This window comes from Bos grunniens, chromosome 7 (assembly GCF_055505025.1).
Source record: "Bos grunniens cultivar Pamir isolate PY7600 chromosome 7, Bosgru_T2T1.0, whole genome shotgun sequence".
Lineage (NCBI taxonomy): Eukaryota > Metazoa > Chordata > Mammalia > Artiodactyla > Bovidae > Bos > Bos grunniens.
Window position 1 is genome coordinate 9,350,509 of NC_141171.1, and position 18,019 is coordinate 9,368,527.

The window sequence follows — 18,019 nt, forward strand, 5'->3', positions numbered from 1 at the left end:
ACCTCAAGCTTTGGAACAAAAACTCCTATTCTTTGATTTTACTGTGGATGTTGAGCTTGCTTTTTCTATTTATTTCCTGGAATTTCTGTTTCTTTGACTTTTACACTTTAAATAAATTGTGCACTCACTTTCTGAAGCTTTTTCCTCTCTCTGATGAAAAGACAGTTATCCCCATTGTCCACTTTCCTATTTTCAAAAAGTTTTTCCTAGCCTAAGAGCAGAAAGACTTTGAAAGTCTGGTTAATTTCATGGTGCTACATGGATTACTTATGAATAATTTCATCTCAGATGATATATGCACATGCATGCGTGCTCAGTTGCTTCAGCTGTGTCCCACTCTTTGTGACCCCATGGACCACAACCATGGATTCTCCAGGTGAATATACTGGAGTGGGTTGCCCTGCCCTCCACCAGGGGATCTTCCCAACCCAGGCATTGAACCCACGTCTCCTGCATTGCAGGCAGCTTCTTTACCACTGAGACATTAGGGAAGCCCCATGACATATGTATTATCTCAAATATTTTCAAAAGAACTACAAATACTGGAAAATGGATAACAAAGTGTCAATAAGCATATATTATCATAAATATTTTAAATGCCAATGAGCTAAATGTTTCAATTAAAGACATAGGGTGGCTGATTGAGTTAAAAAAAAAAAAAAAAAAACAAGACTCTTCTATCTTCTCTATGCTTTTTATAAGAAACTCACTTCAGAGCTAAAGAACCACAAAAAATGATAGTAAAAGGATGGAAAAGATATTTCATGCATATGGAAATTAAAAGAAATAGGAGATATGGAGAACATTATCTTAGGGGGAAAAAAAATAGACTTTAAAACAGAGGCTAAAACTTGGTGTTTGTGCTTGGCTGAGGAGCCAATGAGGCCAAGCTACTATCTGTGGGATTATGACTGAATGCCTCGAAGTCAGAATCCCGCCCAGGCTGAAGGATTCGGCAGCACCACAGGAGCCTTAGATAGCCAGTACCCTGCCATCTCCACCAACGGGCCACGGCCCACGACCCTTGGGGCGTGGCATGGCATGCCCTACCCCGCGAACGGACTGGGGTCTAGTGCAGATAATCCTTTGTCCTGGGACATGGGGAGCTGCTCCTGCCTGTCACGCACCACACATTCATGCGGAACCTGGTGCTAAACCATTCCTAGTCAACCTGCTTCTGGGTGGAGGTTTCCTTTGTAGCTGAGCAGCTCCCTCCCTGCGATCTACTTTTGACACAAGGGTTTGTAAGGGGGAAAAAAGTAGAAATTTAAAAAGATAAAAGAAAAAAAAAGCCAAAACTAAATATAAATACATTATATAATATTAAAGTCATCAATACAAGAAGAGTGCATAATAGTTGCTAACATATAGGTGTTTAGTACGGGATTCCCATGTGGTGCTAGTGGTAAAGAACCTGACTGCCAGTGCAAGAGATGTAAGAGTCATAGATCTGATCCCTGGGTTGGGGAAATTCCCTGGAGGAATGCACGGCTACCCATTCCAGTATTCTTGCCTGGAGAACCCCATGGACAGAGAAGCCTGGCAGGCTACAGTCCATAGGGTCACACAGTGTTGGACACTACTGAAGTGACCTAGCACAACCCACACACATGTAACATAATATAGGAACACCTGGAAAAGACCCCAATGATGGGAAAGATTGAGGGCAGGAAGAGAAGGGAGCGACAGAGGATGAGATGGTTGGATGGCATCACTGACTCAATGGACATGAGTTTGAGCAAACTCCAGGAGATAATGGAGGACAGGGAAGTCTGACATGCATGCTTCAGTCCATGAGGTGGCAAAGAGTTGGACACAACGCACTGACTGAACAACAACAGCGGCAAGTTGCTGTTGAGCACAGGGAGCTCAGCTGGGTGCTCTATGAAGACTTATAGGGGAGAGGATAAGAAGGAGACTCAAGAGGAAGGGATGTATATATACTTACGGCTGTCGCATGGCAGAAGCTAATACAATTTAGTTTTGATACAACAATACAATACAGAAACTACACTGTAAAGTAATTATATTCCAATTAAAATTTTGTTTAAAAAGACAATCATGGTCAATCTTAATATATTGACGTCAGCTGGTTAACAACTTCCCTCTATCTACCAACTCAATCCCCCTCCTTATATAAAATAATATATTCTAAGGTTCTGTGGATTAGGATGTGGCCATTCTTTGGTGGCTCTTATTCTGATGATTAAAAAGTATCTTTCAGAAGTATAGTATTCAGAGTCACTTAAGTGCCCTTATATGAAAGAAACAAAGCCAAAATTTATCATGGCCTCTGGAATGAGTAAATATCATTCTTTGAAAATTACATACAAAGGCCTTTTTTGGGTGAAAAAGGCTTAAAACTATCTACTCTAGACTCTAACAAAGGATCACAGACTTACTACCCAAAGAATGGTCCACAGACCAAACCCTGAATGTATTATCATCACCCAGAAGTTTGTTAGAAATTCAGCATCTCAGGGCCAATCAGGACCTACTGAGTCAGAATCTGCATTATAACTACAATCATAGGGGATTCTTATGTACAGTGAGTTTGGAGAAGCATTGGACTAGAATAGGTATTCTCATCTTCTCCCTGTTAACCTTGGGACATAATAATTATTTGTTTTCTGTTCTATCCCACACATTGTGGGTGTTAGCAGCACTTTTTCAGATATCACCAAATATCCCCAGGGGTAAAATGATCTCTGGTTGGAAACCAGTGGCCCACAGAGAACTGGGAATATCCTGACAGAATTCCAGTCAAGGTTCCCATCCTTCACTCAATTTATATCTTGGGCAAGTCACTAAATTCCTCCAAGTCCAATTTCTTCACTGGAGTACATACAGTACAACATCATAGAATGAACTTTCATAAAGATTAATTATAATCTGCAAACACAGGTTATATGGCTTAAGAAGAGATCTAAATGTATCTGCTCTTTTTGATTTTTTATCTTTATTATTTTTTAGATTTTTTTCCTTTTAATTTAAATTTATTTATTTTAATTAGAGGCTAATTACTTTACAATATTGTGTTGGTTTTGCCAAACATCAACTTTTTTTTTTTAATGAGGCACTAAATGACAACCCCTAATTTTACTTACTTAATTTGTGATACAAGTATAAAAATCCTACTTGTTTAAGCAAAAGTTTCATGAAGCCAAAAGGTATAGTGTTCAAAATTTCATATTAAAGAATCCAATTCTTTGCTTTGTTAAAAGGGTAACAGCAATTTTCTGCAGATATAGGACTCTGTCACCACCACAAATTAATGCCTTGAAGATCCAAAGGACCTAATCAAGACAGGTTCCTCAGTCTTATTTTTGAGAAAATGTGGACTCATAGTAGAATAAGGCACTAGGAGGTTATACCTCTAGATGGTACAAGAGTTCATGGAGAAGGATTGATATTACTAGTATTCACTTGATTTGTGACCTAGTCTCTTGGGAACAGAGAATCATTAAGAGGAACTTTAGTCTAGACCAGTGCACTGGGGGAAATCACATGCTTGAGGCTGGAGTAACAAGAGGGAAATGTCCCTAATGACCAGATCTAGGCATCCATAAATATCTCCTGCAGTCCCTCAGCTTCTACATCCTTGAGTCGAAGGAGACATACTTGTTGTGTTGAAGTCCTGTGTCTGTAAAGGAACTGGCACTTCACTCCTTACTGCAGTCTTCTCTGAGAACATAGCTACAGACTTCATCTTCAACTATGCAGGGAGGATTTCAGACTTCCAGAGACCTTCCAATCAGACTGTGTCTCCATGTGATCCTGGAAACACACGGCTCCTTCAGGAAAGATTCAGAGAGACTGCAAGCTGAGAAATTTTACCTCAAAGTCATAAGAGATTGTAATGAGCATAGCTCAGAGCCAAGATTTGGACGTGTGTGTTGGTCAACTAATTTGTAAATACATTATAATATGTTAAAAAGATAAATGTCCTTTAGACTTAGCAATACAGAGATCATTCTTGACAATTAAGTGATGAGAATAGAATTAAGTGGGTAAAAGTTGGTTTGGAGGCATAAAGTGGTTCCAATAAAATTAGAACATATTCAGTTCCGTTGCTCAGTTGAGTCTGACTCTTTGTGACCCCATGGACACCAGGGGCCTCCCTGGTGTAGCATGCCAGGCCTCCCTGTCCATCACCAATTCCCGGAGCTTACTCGAACTCATGTCCATCAAGCTGGTGATGCCATCCAACCATCTCATCCTCTGTTGTCCCCTTCTCCTCTTACTTTCAATCTTGCCCCAAATCAGGGTCTTTTCCAGTGAGTCAGTTCTTCAAATCAAGTGGTCAAAGCATGGAGTTTCAGCTTCAGCATCAGTCCTTCCAGTGAATATTCAGGACCGATTTCTTTTAGGATTGACAGCTTTGATCACCTTGCTGTCCAAGGGAATCTCAATAGTCTTCTCCTACACCACAGTCATAATAACTGCAGTGAAGTGAGCAAATGTTTTCTGCCAGGTGATTTTCTATAAGCTCTGAAATATTAAAAACTCCTCGACCAACTCCTTAGGAGGATTTTCCCTTGTCACATAAGAGGAAACTGGAGAAGGAAATGGCACAAAATCCCATGGATAGAGGAACCTGACGGGCCACAGTCCATGGGGTCAAAAGAGTCAGACACGACTGAGTGACTAAACAACAACAACATAAGAGGAAACAAGGCCTAAAAGTTTTACCATCTGTCCAGAGGGAAATACTCAAGAGATGTGTGTAAATTTGTTAAGGCAGAAGCAGAATGGCATTTGACCACCACATTTGATATTGGTCCAGCATTTGATCACCTTACATTCGACATGATGCAAGAAAGAAGAGTCTTGATGGAGAAGAACTAAAACATCTATGTGCATGCGTGTGCATGCTGTGTTGCTTCAATCACATCTGACTCTTTGGGACCCTCTGGACTGTAGCACACTAGGCTCCTCTGTCTGTGGGATTCTTTAGGCAAGAATACTGGAGTGGGTTGCCATGCCCTCCTCCAGGGGATCTTCCTGAGCCAGGGATCAAATCCATGTCTCTTGTGTCTCCTGCACTGCTGTACAGGCATGTTGTTTACCACTAGCACCACCTGGGAAAATACCTCCATCTGACTCTAACACTGGACCACAGTCCTAATACTCTAAGACTCTTCCAAACAACAAGACCTGCAACATCAACAACATCTGGGAGATTGTTACAGATGCAGAATCTCTGGGCTACTCTAGTCCTGCCAAATTAGAATCTGTATTTAATGATAAGATTCCCTAGTGACTCATATACACACTGATTTTGGGAGAATGTCTTGTGAAGAACCGTGTTTCTCAACTTCACCACAGTTGACATTGTGATGGATACTTCCTTGTGATGGGGCCTGTCCTATACTTTGCAGTTTGCTGACCTGCATCCTTGGATTCAACCCACTATGTCCAGGAACTCTTCCTCTTGTGGGAAAATCAAATATTTCTCCCCATATCCCCAAGGGTCCTCTGGAGACAAAATCATGTCTGATTGAGACCACTGGCCTGGTGTAAGAGAACTGAGAAGTATTTTGTATTCTAAACTAAGTGCATCCCTTACTCAGTTCATAACTTTGGAACAACCACGTAACACTTCTGAACCACAAATCTGCAAATTTAGAATGAAGCCCATAATTGTCCCATACCCATTGGTTGGACTTTTGCAAAAAATGATCTAACCGTGTCTTTTATGATTATCAATTTTTTAATAAATAGAGGGCTTTTTTGCAATACAGAAAATAAATGACTAATAAACACCAAAATATATCCAGTATCCCAGGCAGTAAAATCACTACAAAGGAAAATCTTTGCCATCTGCCTGTTTGCATAGTAAATGCAATTCAAATGCCAACTTTTCATTTATATTAAAAGCATGAAACTCTTGATTGATGTATCAAAAGCATTCTTTTTTGTTTTTAAAATCCTTATAAAACAAGGATTATTTTAATGATTATTTTATAGCAAAGGAACACAGTTCTTTTATTGAAGAATAAATTAAAATTTTCTGGAGATATCAGGAGCTGTGTTCCTACCACAAGTCAATATTTCAGACTCAAAGGACCTAATCAAGGCAGGCTTCTCTGGCTCAGCTTTGGAGAAATCTTTGACTCAAGATTGTTAAAAACGATCCATGTTTCACCCTTGGAAGCCAGAAGAGTTCATGGAATGGCAATAAGCATTGGATAGACCTGACATCTAAACTAATCTCTTGGGAACAGCAAATCAGCACAGAAAATGTCCATTCTGTCCAGACATGCTCCCATGAGGAAATGTGCTTAGGGTTGGAGTTATAATGAAAATGAGCAGATATAGTGAATATAAAGACCTTTAAATCTCTCCACTGCTGCAATGAGTGAGCAAGTTCAACCTTGAGCTGGAGGGAGCATAGTTTTTGCATTTGGATTCCTAAGTTAAGCTCAGGTACTCCTTCCTTCTTTCTTGCCTGGAGACAGAGTTTTAGCCCCAAATGCTTCATCAGGCATCCAGGGAGAAATTTGGACTTCCACATAGAGACCTTCTCAGCCTTCCCATCCAGGTCTGATAGAAACTACAGGAAAAAGCCAGAGAGGATTAAACCCAATATTATTTACCTGAGGTCACTGGAAAATCCAAACAGCTGGCCCAGAGCCTTGAGATCTCCATGTTTGTTTGCTTGATTGGCAAATTAACCTATTTATTTAGTGATAAGTCTCTACCGGACTCAGCAATACAAAGAATAATGCTTCTTATTAAGTTTTGGGGATGAAAACCTGTTGGATGAGACTCAAGAAAAAACAGAAACTCTGAAATTTTCCAGAATTTTGCAACGTATAGTTGTAGGAAAATAGACTTAGTTAAGGAAGAATTTGCTGTTAGGTGAGAACATTTCATTTTTTTTTTTTAATTTTAACATAGGGTATATTTGATGATGTTCTGTCTTTATTAGAAAGATCCAGATCAATAGAAGTAACTATGAAATTGCAAGTCCAGTTATTGAGATTCATATTTCATAGAGTCTTCTCTCACACTGAGTATTTGCTTGGAAAAATTGCATTTACTATGCAAATAAGAAGATGATGAAGAGTTTTACTTTGCAATGATTTTATTACCTTGAAAACTAGATATATCTGAGGGTTTATTAGCCACTTACTTTCTGTACTGAAAATTGTCTATGGATGTTCTTTGCTTTATGTATTGGTATCTGAGTGCTTTTACTTTTTCTGCTTTATTTTTTTCCATATAATTTCCTTCATAACTTATTTAATTTCTATCTCTGAGATAAAAAGCCAGGAATTGTGCTCCAACATAAGGAAAAATGGAAGAGCGAGATGTATTTTAAATACCTTGACAAGTCTTCTTGCTGGAAATAGAGATACGTGCTACTTCTCTCTCTCTCTTTTTTAAATTAACCTTTTTTTATTTTTATTGAAGGATAATTGCTTTACAGAATTTTGCTGTTTTCTGTCAAGCCTCAAAATGAATCAGCTGTAGGTATACATATATCCCCTGTCTTTTGAAACTCTCTCCATCTCCTTCCCCATCTCACCCCTCTAGGTTGATACAGAGCCCCTGTTTGAGTTTCCTGAGCCATATAGCAAGTTCCCACTGGCCATCTATTTTACATATGGTAGTGTAAGTTTCCATGTTACTCTTTCATACATCTCACCCTCTCTCCATTCTTCCCTTCCCCCACGCAGGTGTGTCAGGCACCATTTCTGTGACTCCATTTCACCCAAAACTGCTGTAAACTGCAACTACTTCCACTACTCAGGATTATCAATCCCTAGTCTTCTTTATTCCTTTTTTTTAAATTTCATTCCTTCAATTTTTAAAACAAGTGTGCTATTTGACATTTAAATCTTATTTGTGTGTACAATGTGTGTGTTGGGTTGTGTGAAACTTTATGAATTTTGAGCAGTAAAATCTATCTATATTTTGCCCTCCCTTCCATGGGTTTTCAAGCATAAAAAGTTGTTCTACATCCATAGATGTAATAAACCACCTTTTAGATGCATTGCCATCTTACATCACATATCCTTTATTACTGTTACCTTTTGCCTTTACTGATTAGATCTATTTTTAAAATATCAATCATTTGCAGCCATCTTGTGGAACCCATTCTTTTGAATTCAATCAAAGATTGCATGTGGGCTTCCCACGTGGTTCAGTGGAAAAGAATCTGCCTGCCAATACAGGAGACATGGGTTCAATCCCTGGGTTGAGAAGATCCCCTGGAGAAGGAAATGGCAACCCCCTCTAGTATTCTTACTTGAAAAACCTCATGGATAGAGGAGCCTGGCAGGCTACAGTCCATAGAGTCACAAAGAGTCAGACATGACTGAAGCGATTTAGCATGCATGATGCACTCTGATATTTTTTGTTTTATTTATTCAATTCTACTTTATTCTTTTTTATTGAAGTATAGTTGATTTACAATATCATGTAGTTGCAGGTGTACAGCACAGTCGTTCAATTTTACACACACACACACACACACACACACACATATGTATATACACACACACACATTCTTTTTCAGATTCTTTCCTAATAGGTTATTACAAAATATTGAGTGTGATTCTGTGCTATAGTGTAGGTTTTTTTTGTTATCTATTTTATATACAGTAGTGTGTATATATTTATCCCAACCATCTAATTTACCCTTTCCTCTTTCCAGTTTGGTAATCATAAGATTGTTTTCTGTATCTTTGATTCTATATCCGTTTTGTAAATACATTCATTTGTATTTTTTATAAGATTACATGTATGAATAATATCATATGATATGTTTCCTTCTCTACCTGATTTACTTCCTTTGTAATGATAATCTCCAGGTTCATCCATATTGCTGCAAATGGTATTATTTATGGCTGAGTAATAGTGCATTGTATATATGGTCCACATATTTATCTATTCAACTATCGATGTATATCTAGGTTGCTTCCACATCTTGGTTTTTGTAAATAGCGCTGCAATGAACATTAAAATCCGTGTATCTTTTCTGATTATAGTTTTCTCCATACATATCCCCAGGAGTGGAGTTGTGGGGTTATATGTTAGCTCTAATTTAGTTGTTGTTGTTATGTTTTTGTTGTTGTTGTTGTTTTTACCTGCATACTGTTCTCCACAGTGACTGAACCAATTTACATCCCCACTAACACTGTAGAGGGATTCCTTTTTCTATACTCTATCCAATATGTATTATTTTGGGGCTTTTTGATGATGGCCATTCTGATTGTGAAGAAAGCTGAGCGCTGAAGAATTGATGCTTTTGAAATGTGGTGTTGGAGAAGACTCTTGAGAGTCCCTTGGACTGCAAGGAGATCCAACCAGTCCATTCTGAAGGAGATCAGTCCTGGGTGTTCTTTGGAAAGAATGATGCTAAAGCTGAAACTCCAGTACTTTGGCCACCTCATGCGAAGAGTTGACTCATTGGAAAAGACTCTGATGCTTGGAGGGATTGGGGGCAGGAGGAGAAGGGGGCACCAGAGGATGAGATGGCTGGATGGCATCACGGACTCAATTGACATGAGTCTGGGTGAACTCCGGGAGTTGGTGATGGACAGGGAGGCCTGGCATGCTGCCATTCATGGGGTTGCAAAGAGTCAGACATGACTGAATGACTGAACTGAACTGAACTGATTCTGACTGGAGTGAGGTGATACCTCATTATAGTTCTGATTTTCATTTCTATATAATTAGTGATGTTGAGCATCTTTTCATGTGATGTTTGGCTATCTACATGTCTTCTTTGGAGAAATGTCTATTTAGATTTTCTTCCCAGTTTTAATTTGGTTTATTTTATTCTTGTTGTTGTCATTCAGTCATCTAGTCAAATCCAACTCTTTGAGACCCATGTACTGTCATGCCAGGCCTCTCTGTCCCTCACCATCTCCCAAAGTTTGCCCCAGTTCTTGTCCATTGCATCGGTGATGGCATCCAGAAATTTCATCTTCTGATACCCTCTTTTCCTCTGCCCTCAATCTTTCCCAGCATCAGGGACTTTTCCAGTGAGTCAGCTGTTCACACCAGATGACCAAAATACTGGAGTTTCAGCTTCAGCATCAGTCCTTCAAATGAGTATTCAGGGTTGATTTTCCTTAACATTGACTCCTTACTCTCCAAGGGATGTTGTTTTACTATTCTGGCCATCATGGGGTTGTAACTGGTGATTAAATGTTGCCAGAATCAAGGAAACTTTATCATAAACTATAGGGACCACCTGAGCTTATTTGATCCTTTTCCCTCACATATTTTTTTTTTCTGTTTTACTTTTTTTAACATGAGTTTTTATTGTTCTTTAAATGCTGCACACAAAATGGTCATATTAAAATGGAGCCCCATATTTAAATGTCCATGGGTGACTTAATAACAGAAATTTAGGTATTGTTTCTACAGTTTTAGGGGAAAGATAATCTAATATTGACAGCCTGTCTTGTATCACTGTTCCTAATTACTGTGGCTGAGGGTAAGAATAGCTGGTAGTAGCATTGCCCTTGGAGGCCTCTGTGTGTGTGTGTGTGTGTGTGTGTTGTGGGGAATGAGCAGTTCTCAAGACAGGGAAGAGTACCTGAGCACAGAGCTTCCAGTATGGGACTCTTATAACACAGGTGCCAGAATATTAATCAACATTAAAAATAAGGAAGGGACTCATTTTTATTCATAGGATTTCTTAGAAACAAAATTGATAAAGTGAAAGTATACAACATGTATTAAGAAAGACCCTGATGCTGAGAAATGTTGAAGGCAAAAGGAAAAGGTGGCAGCAGAGGATGAGATGGTTAGATAGCATCACCAACTCAATGGACATGAGTGTCAGCAAACTCCAAGAGATAGTGAAGGACAGGGAAGCCTGGCACGCTGCAGTCTATGGAATTGCAAAGAGTCAGACATGACTTAATGACTGAACAATAATACAACATGTGAGTAGGCATTCCTCGGGACTTGAAGTTTCAGCTGTAACAAGGAGCCAAGCCCTTCACTCCAAGCTCGGACACCATCTCTCAACACTTGCCTTCTTCTACATTCCCCGGCATGTGCAACTGCTTCATTTTGAGCCTAAGTATTCTGAAACAAGTGCCTTTTCAAGAACTTTCTTCTGGGCATTGTCTCTGTCCAGCCCACAGTTCACTAGAAGATATCATATCTCTAGCCCTCTCTTCCCTGAGATCTATGTTCAAATAGTTGCAAATCTATCTCAGTTCAGTTCAGTCACTCAGTCGTGTCCGACTCTTTGCAACCCCATGAATCGCAGCTCGCCAGGCCTCCCTGTCCATCACCAACTCCCGGAGTTCACCCAGACTCACGTCCATCGAGTCAGTGATGCGATCCAGCCATCTCATCCTCTGTCATCCCCTTCTCCTCCTGCCCCCAATCCCTCCCAGCATCAGAGTCTTTTCCAATGAGTCAACTCTTCCCATGAGGTGGCCAAAGTACTGGAGTTTCAGCTTTAGCATCATTCCTTCCAAAGTCATCCCAGGACTGATCTCCTTCAGAATGGACTGGTTGGATCTCCTTGCAGTCCAAGGGACTCTCAAGAGTCTTCTCCAACACCACAGTTCAAAAGCATCAATTCTTCGGCGCTCAGCCTTCTTCACAGTCCAACTCTCACATCCATACATGACCACAGGAAAAACCATAGCCTTGACAAGACGGACCTTTGTTGGCAAAGTAATGTCTCTGCTTTTGAATATGCTATCTAGGTTGCTCATAACTTTCCTTCCAAGGAGTAAGTGTCTTTTAATTTCATGGCTGCAGTCGACATCTTAACTGATTTTGGAGCCCCAAAAAATAAAGTCAGACACTGTTTCCACTGTTTCCCCATCTATTTCCCATGAAGTGATGGGACCGGATGCCATGATCTTTGTTTTCTGAATGTTGGCCTTCAAGCCAACTCTTTCACGCTCCACTTTCACTTTCATCAAGAGGCTTTTGAGTTCCTCTTCACTTTCTGCCATAAGGCTAGTTCATCTGCATATCTGAGGTTATTGATAATTCTCCCAGCAATCTTGATTCCAGCTTGTTCTTCTTCCAGCCAAGCATTTCTCTTGATGTAGTCTGCATAGAAGTTAAATAAGCAGGGTGACAATATACAGCCTTGATGTACTCCTTTTCCTATTTGGAACCAGTCTGTTGTTTCATGTCCAGTTCTAACTGTTGCTTCCTGACCTGTATACAGGTTTCTCAAGAGGCAGATCAGGTGGTCCGGTATTCCCATCTCTTTCAGAATTTCCCGCAGTTTATTGTGATCCACACAGTCAAAGGCTTTGGCATAGTCAATAAAACAGAAATAGATGTTTTTCTGGAACTCTCTTGCTTTTTCCATGATCCAGTGGATGTTAGCAATTTGATCTCTGGTTCCTCTGCCTTTTCTAAAACCAGCTTGAACATCTGGAAGTTCATGGTTCACATATTGCTGAAGCCTCGTTTGGAGAATTTTGAGCATTACTTTCCTAGCGTGTGAGATGAGTGCAATTGTGTGGTAGTTTGAGCATTCTTTGGCATTGCCTTTCTTTGGTATTGGAATGAAAACTGACCTTTTCCAGTCCTGTGGCCACTGCTGAGTTTTCCAATTTTGCTGGCATATTGAGTGCAGCACTTTTACAGCATCATCTTTCAGGATTTGGAATAGCTCCACTGGAATTCCATCACCTCCACGAGCTTTGTTTGTAGTGATGCTTTCTAAGGCCCACTTGACTTCACATTCCAGGATGTCTGGCTCTAGGTCAGTGATCACACCATCGTGATTATCTGGGTCGTGAAGATCTTTTTTATACAGTTCTTCTGTGTATACTTGTCATCTCTTCTTACTATCTTCTGCTTCTGTTAGGTCCATACCATTTCTGTCCTTTATCAAGCCCATCTTTGCATGAAATGTTCCCTTGCTGTCTCTAATTTTCTTGAAGAGATCTCTAGTCTTTCCCATTCTGTTGTTTTCTTCTATTTCTTTGCATTGATCACTGAAGAAGGCTTTCTTATGTCTTCTTGCTATTCTTTGGAACTGTGCATTCAGATGCTTATATCTTTCCTTTTCTCCTTTGCTTTTCACTTCTCTTCTTTTCACAGCTATTTGTAAGGCCTCCCCAGACAGCCATTTTGCTTTTTTGCATTTCTTTTCCATGGTGATGGTCTTGATCCCTGTCTCCTGTACAATGTCATGAACCTCATTCCATAGTTCTTCAGGCACTCTGTCTATCAGATCTAGGCCCTTAAATCTACTTCTCACTTCCACTGTATAATCAAAAGGGATTTGATTTAGGTCATACCTGAATGGTCTAGTGGTTTTCCCTACTTTATTCAATTTAAGTCTGAATTTGGCAATAAGGAATTCATGATCTGAGCCACAGTCATCTCCCAGTCTTTTTTTTTTTTTTTTTGCTGACTATATACAGCTTCTCCATCTTTGGCTACAAACAATATAATCAATCTGATTTCCGTGTTGACCATCTGGTGATGTCCATATATAGAGTCTTCTCTTGTGTTGTTGGAAGAGGGTGTTTTTATGACCAGTGCATTTTCTTGGCAAAACTCTATTAGTCTTTGCCCTGCTTCATTCTGTATTCCAAGGCCAAATTTGCCTGGTACCCCAAGTGTTTCTTGACTTCCTACTTTTGCATTCCAGACCCCTATAATGAAAAGGACATCTTTTTTGAGGTGTTAGTTCTAAAAGGTCTTGTAGGTCTTCATAGAACCATTCAACTTCAGCTTCTTCAGCGTTACTGGTTGGGGCATAGACTTGAATTACTGTGATATTGAATGGTTGGTTTGCCTTGGACATGAACAGAGATCATTCTGTTGTTTTTGAGATTGCATCCAAGTACTGCATTTCAGACTCTTTTGTTGACCATGATGGCTACTCCATTTCTTCTGAGGGATTCCTGCCCAGAGTAGTAGATATAATGGTCATCTGAGTTAAATTCACCCATTCCAGTCCATTTCAGATAGCTGATTCCTAGAATGTCAACATTCATTCTTGCCATCTCTTCTTTGACCACTTCCAATTTGCCTTGATTCATGGACCTGACATTCCAGGTTCCTATGCAATATTGCTCTTTACAGCATTGGACCTTGCTTCTATCACCAGTCACATCCACAGCTGGGTATTTTTTTGATTTGGCTCCATCCCTTCATTCTTCCTGGAGTTATTTCTCCACTGATCTCCAGTAGCATATTGGGCACTTACTGACCTGGGGAGTTCCTCTTTCAGTATCCTATCATTTTACCTTTCCATACTGTTCATGGGGTTCTCAAGGCAAGAATATTGAAGTGGTTTGCCATTCCCTTCTCCAGTGGACCACATTCTGTCAGATCTCTCCACCATGACCCGCCCATCTTGGGTTGCCCCATGGGCATGGCTTAGTTTCATTGAGTTACAAGGCTGTGGTCCTAGTGTGTTTAGATTGACTAGTTTTCTGTGAGTATGGTTTCAGTGTGTCTGCCCTCTGATGCCCTCTTGCAACACCTACCATCTTACTTGGGTTTCTCTTACCTTGGCCGTGGGGTATCTCTTCACAGCTGCTCCAGCAAAGTGCAGCTGCTGCTCCTTACCTTGGACGAGGGGTATCTCCTCACAGCCACCCATCCTGACCTTCAACATGGGATAGCTCCTCTAGGCCCTCCTGCGCCCATGCAGCCACGGCTCCTTGTATGTGGGGTTGGTCCTCCTGGCCGCCGCCCCTACCTCGGAGGTGGGGTGGCTCCTCTTGGCCATTCCTCGGCTGTCGCAGCCTGGCACTCTCGGCTGCTGCCCCTGAAATCTCAACACCATGTAAAAGTAAATGCTCTTCTTTATATCTGATTTATTTTTCCTCACAGCACCTGACTTCATCTCATTAAAAAAAAAAATCATGAATTTTTTTTGCTTGTATTCTTTCTCCATCACTGAACTATAGGGACTATTGTGTCTCAGCGCTGTATACTCTTTGTTCAGAAGTCGGTCAATTCTCAGCTTGTACTTAGGAATGCTTGACAAAATTATTCATTAAAAATGTAAATGGTTAGTCTGAATGTGGGATGGGAATTGTCAGTTAGGGATGGCATAGTAAATCACTTGAAGGGGAAACTTCCATACCAAAATTATGGATATAAGATTTTGAATGCAAAACATAAATAGTAGAATTTCAACAGTATTTGTGATGCAAAATTTGAGATAATTAGTCATATCATTTGTTGTTTCTTGACAGTCAACTCCACAACATTGAACCAGGAAATGATACTCGAATTTCTGAATTTCTTCTTCTGGGATTATCAAAGGAACCAGAACTGCAGCCCCTCATTTTTGGACCTTTCCTTTCCATGCACCTGATCACTGTATTTGGAAACCTGCTCATCATCCTGGCAGTCAGCTCAGATCCCCACCTCCACACTCCCAAGTACTTCTTCCTCTCCAACCTCCTCCGTAGACATCTGCTTCACCTCCACCACCATCCCAAAGATGCTGTGGACCACCTAGATACAGAGCCAAGGTATAACCTATGAAGGCTGCATCACCCAGATGAATTTTTTCACACTCTTTGCAGTATTGGACATGTTTCTCCTGACCGTGATGGCCTATGACCACTTTGTGGCCATCTGTCACCCCCTGCACTACACAGTCAACATGAAGCCCTGGCTCTGTGGATTGATGGTGTTGATGTCCTGGATAATCAGTGTCTTGAATTCTTTGACTCAAAGCCTAATGGTGTTGTGGCTATCCTTATGTACAGACTTGGAAATCCCCACTTTTTCTGATAAATTAATCAGGTGGTCCACCTTGCCTGTTATGACACATTCCTTAATGACATGGTGATGTATTTTGCAGCTGTGATGTGTGGTGGTTCCCTCAGTGAAATTCTTTACTCTTATTCTAAGGTAATTTCCTCCATACGAGGAATGTCATCACCTTGGGGGAAATATAAAGCATTTTCCACCTATGCACCTCACCTCTCAGTTGTCTCCTTATTTTATTGTACAGCCTTAGGAGTATATCTTAGCTCTGCTGCTTCCCACAGCTCACACTCAAGTACAGTTATCTATGTGATATACACAGTGGTCACACCCATGCTAAACCCCTTCATCTACAGTCTGAGGAACAAAGACATAAAGAGGGCTCTAAAAAGAATCACTGGAGTGGCAGTTAGATAAGGGCCAATTGTCCTGGAGCTGAAGAAGTGCCTGTGGTTATAGGGCTCAAACAAAGAGAGCCAGAAATTGATACTGTTTGATCTGACTATGGATGCAGAACTTGCTCCTTCTATTTATTTCCTAGAATTTCCATTTATCTGAATTCAACTCCTCTGTACAAATTAAGTAGCTCAGCTTACTGAGCTTTATTGTGAATAATGCATTTAAAATTTTGATACGGGCTGCATTGAGTCTGTAGAATGCTTTGGGTAGTATGAGCATTTTAATAATATAAAGTTTCACAAACCATGGACACTTTATACTTCTTCATTTATTGATCTTCTTTAATCTCTCAGCAGCATCTTACAGTTTGTAGTATAGATGTCTTTCACTTCCTTGGTAAAATTTATTTATAAATATTTTATACTTTTGGATGCTATTATAAATAAAATTGCTTTTCTTTTTCTTCTTCTTATTATTTTTTCTCTGATAGTTTGGCATTACTGTATAGAAATACAGCTTATGTTATATGGTCATTTTTTACCCTACAACTTTATTCAAGTATTAGTTATGTTTTTTTTAGTGGATTCTTTAGTATTTTCTATGTATGTGATAATGTCATCTACTAATACAGCTTACATTGCTATTTCTATATTGAACTGGATGCTTTTTGTTCATTTATTGCCTAATTCCTCTGCAGAAATGTTGTAGGTTGTATAGAACTAGCAAGAATGGGCATTTTTATCTTTCAACTTAGGAGGAAAGCTTTCACTTTTCATATTTGAGTTTGCTATTACCTGTGAGGTTGTCATATAATGCCTTTATTATCAAAAACCTTAGAGGTACATTTATTCTAAACCCATTTTGTTGAAGGCTATTACCATAATAGGGCTTCCTTGGTAGCTCAGCATTAAGAATCTGCCTGCAATGCAGGAGACACAGGATATGCATCTTTGATCCCTGAGTTGGGAAGATCCCCTAGGAGGGTATGGCAAGCCACTCAGTATTCTTGTCTGGAAAATCCCACAGACTGAGATGCCTGGAAGGTTACAGTGCCTAGGGTCGCAAAGATTCGGGCATAACTGAAGCTACTGAGCATGCACACATCATCATAAAGGATGTTTAATTTTGTCAAAAATTTTTTCTCAGTCTTTAGTGATTATATTTTTTATTCTTCATTCTGTTAATTGGAGTATTACATTTGTGGATTTATATATGTTGAGACATCCTTGAATCTCAAGGGAAAATCTCATTTGAATTCAGTGTATAATATTTATCATGTCTTATGGATTTTTTTTTTAAACAGGCATTTTCCGGGGAGGGAATACTTTGCATCTATGTTTCTCAGGAATATTGTTCTGTAATTTTCTTTCCTTGTAGTGTTTTTATTTGGTTTAGATGTCAGAGTAATGTTGACTTTGCCAAATGACTTAGAAAGTGCTACCTCCTTATCAACACTTTAGATTTTGAGAAGGATTGGTATAATTCAACAGTGAAGCCATCTTACATGGGGCTTTTCTTTAATACTGATTCAAGCACCTTTCTAGTCATTGGTCTGTTCAGATATTCTGTTTCTTCATGAATCAGTCTTAGTAACTTGAGTGTTTCTAGGTATTTATTCACTACTTCTCAGTTACTTAACTTGTCAATATGTAATTGTTTATGATGGTCTCATGATTCTTTGTCTTTGTGTGGTATCAGCAGTTATGTCTCCTCTTTCATGTAAAATCTTCTTAGTCATTCCTCTTTTTTCTTAGTGTAGCCAAAAGATCACCAACATTGTTTGTCTTCTCAAAAACCACCTCTTAGTTTCATTAAATTTTAAATTGTCTTTATAGCCTGTGTCTTATTTCTCTCTACTCCAATACTTATTTCCTTCCTTCTGTTGACTTTGGGCTTAGTTTGCTGTTCTTTTTGTAGTTCATTGATG

The 18,019-nt window shown here is 39.6% G+C and overlaps 1 pseudogene; it reads left to right on the forward strand.

The window, feature by feature from the left end:
* The first annotated feature begins 915 nt into the window (after nucleotides 1–915).
* Nucleotides 916–16,110, forward strand: LOC147368294 (olfactory receptor 7A17-like; annotated as a pseudogene).
* Nucleotides 16,111–18,019: the final 1,909 nt, after the last annotated feature.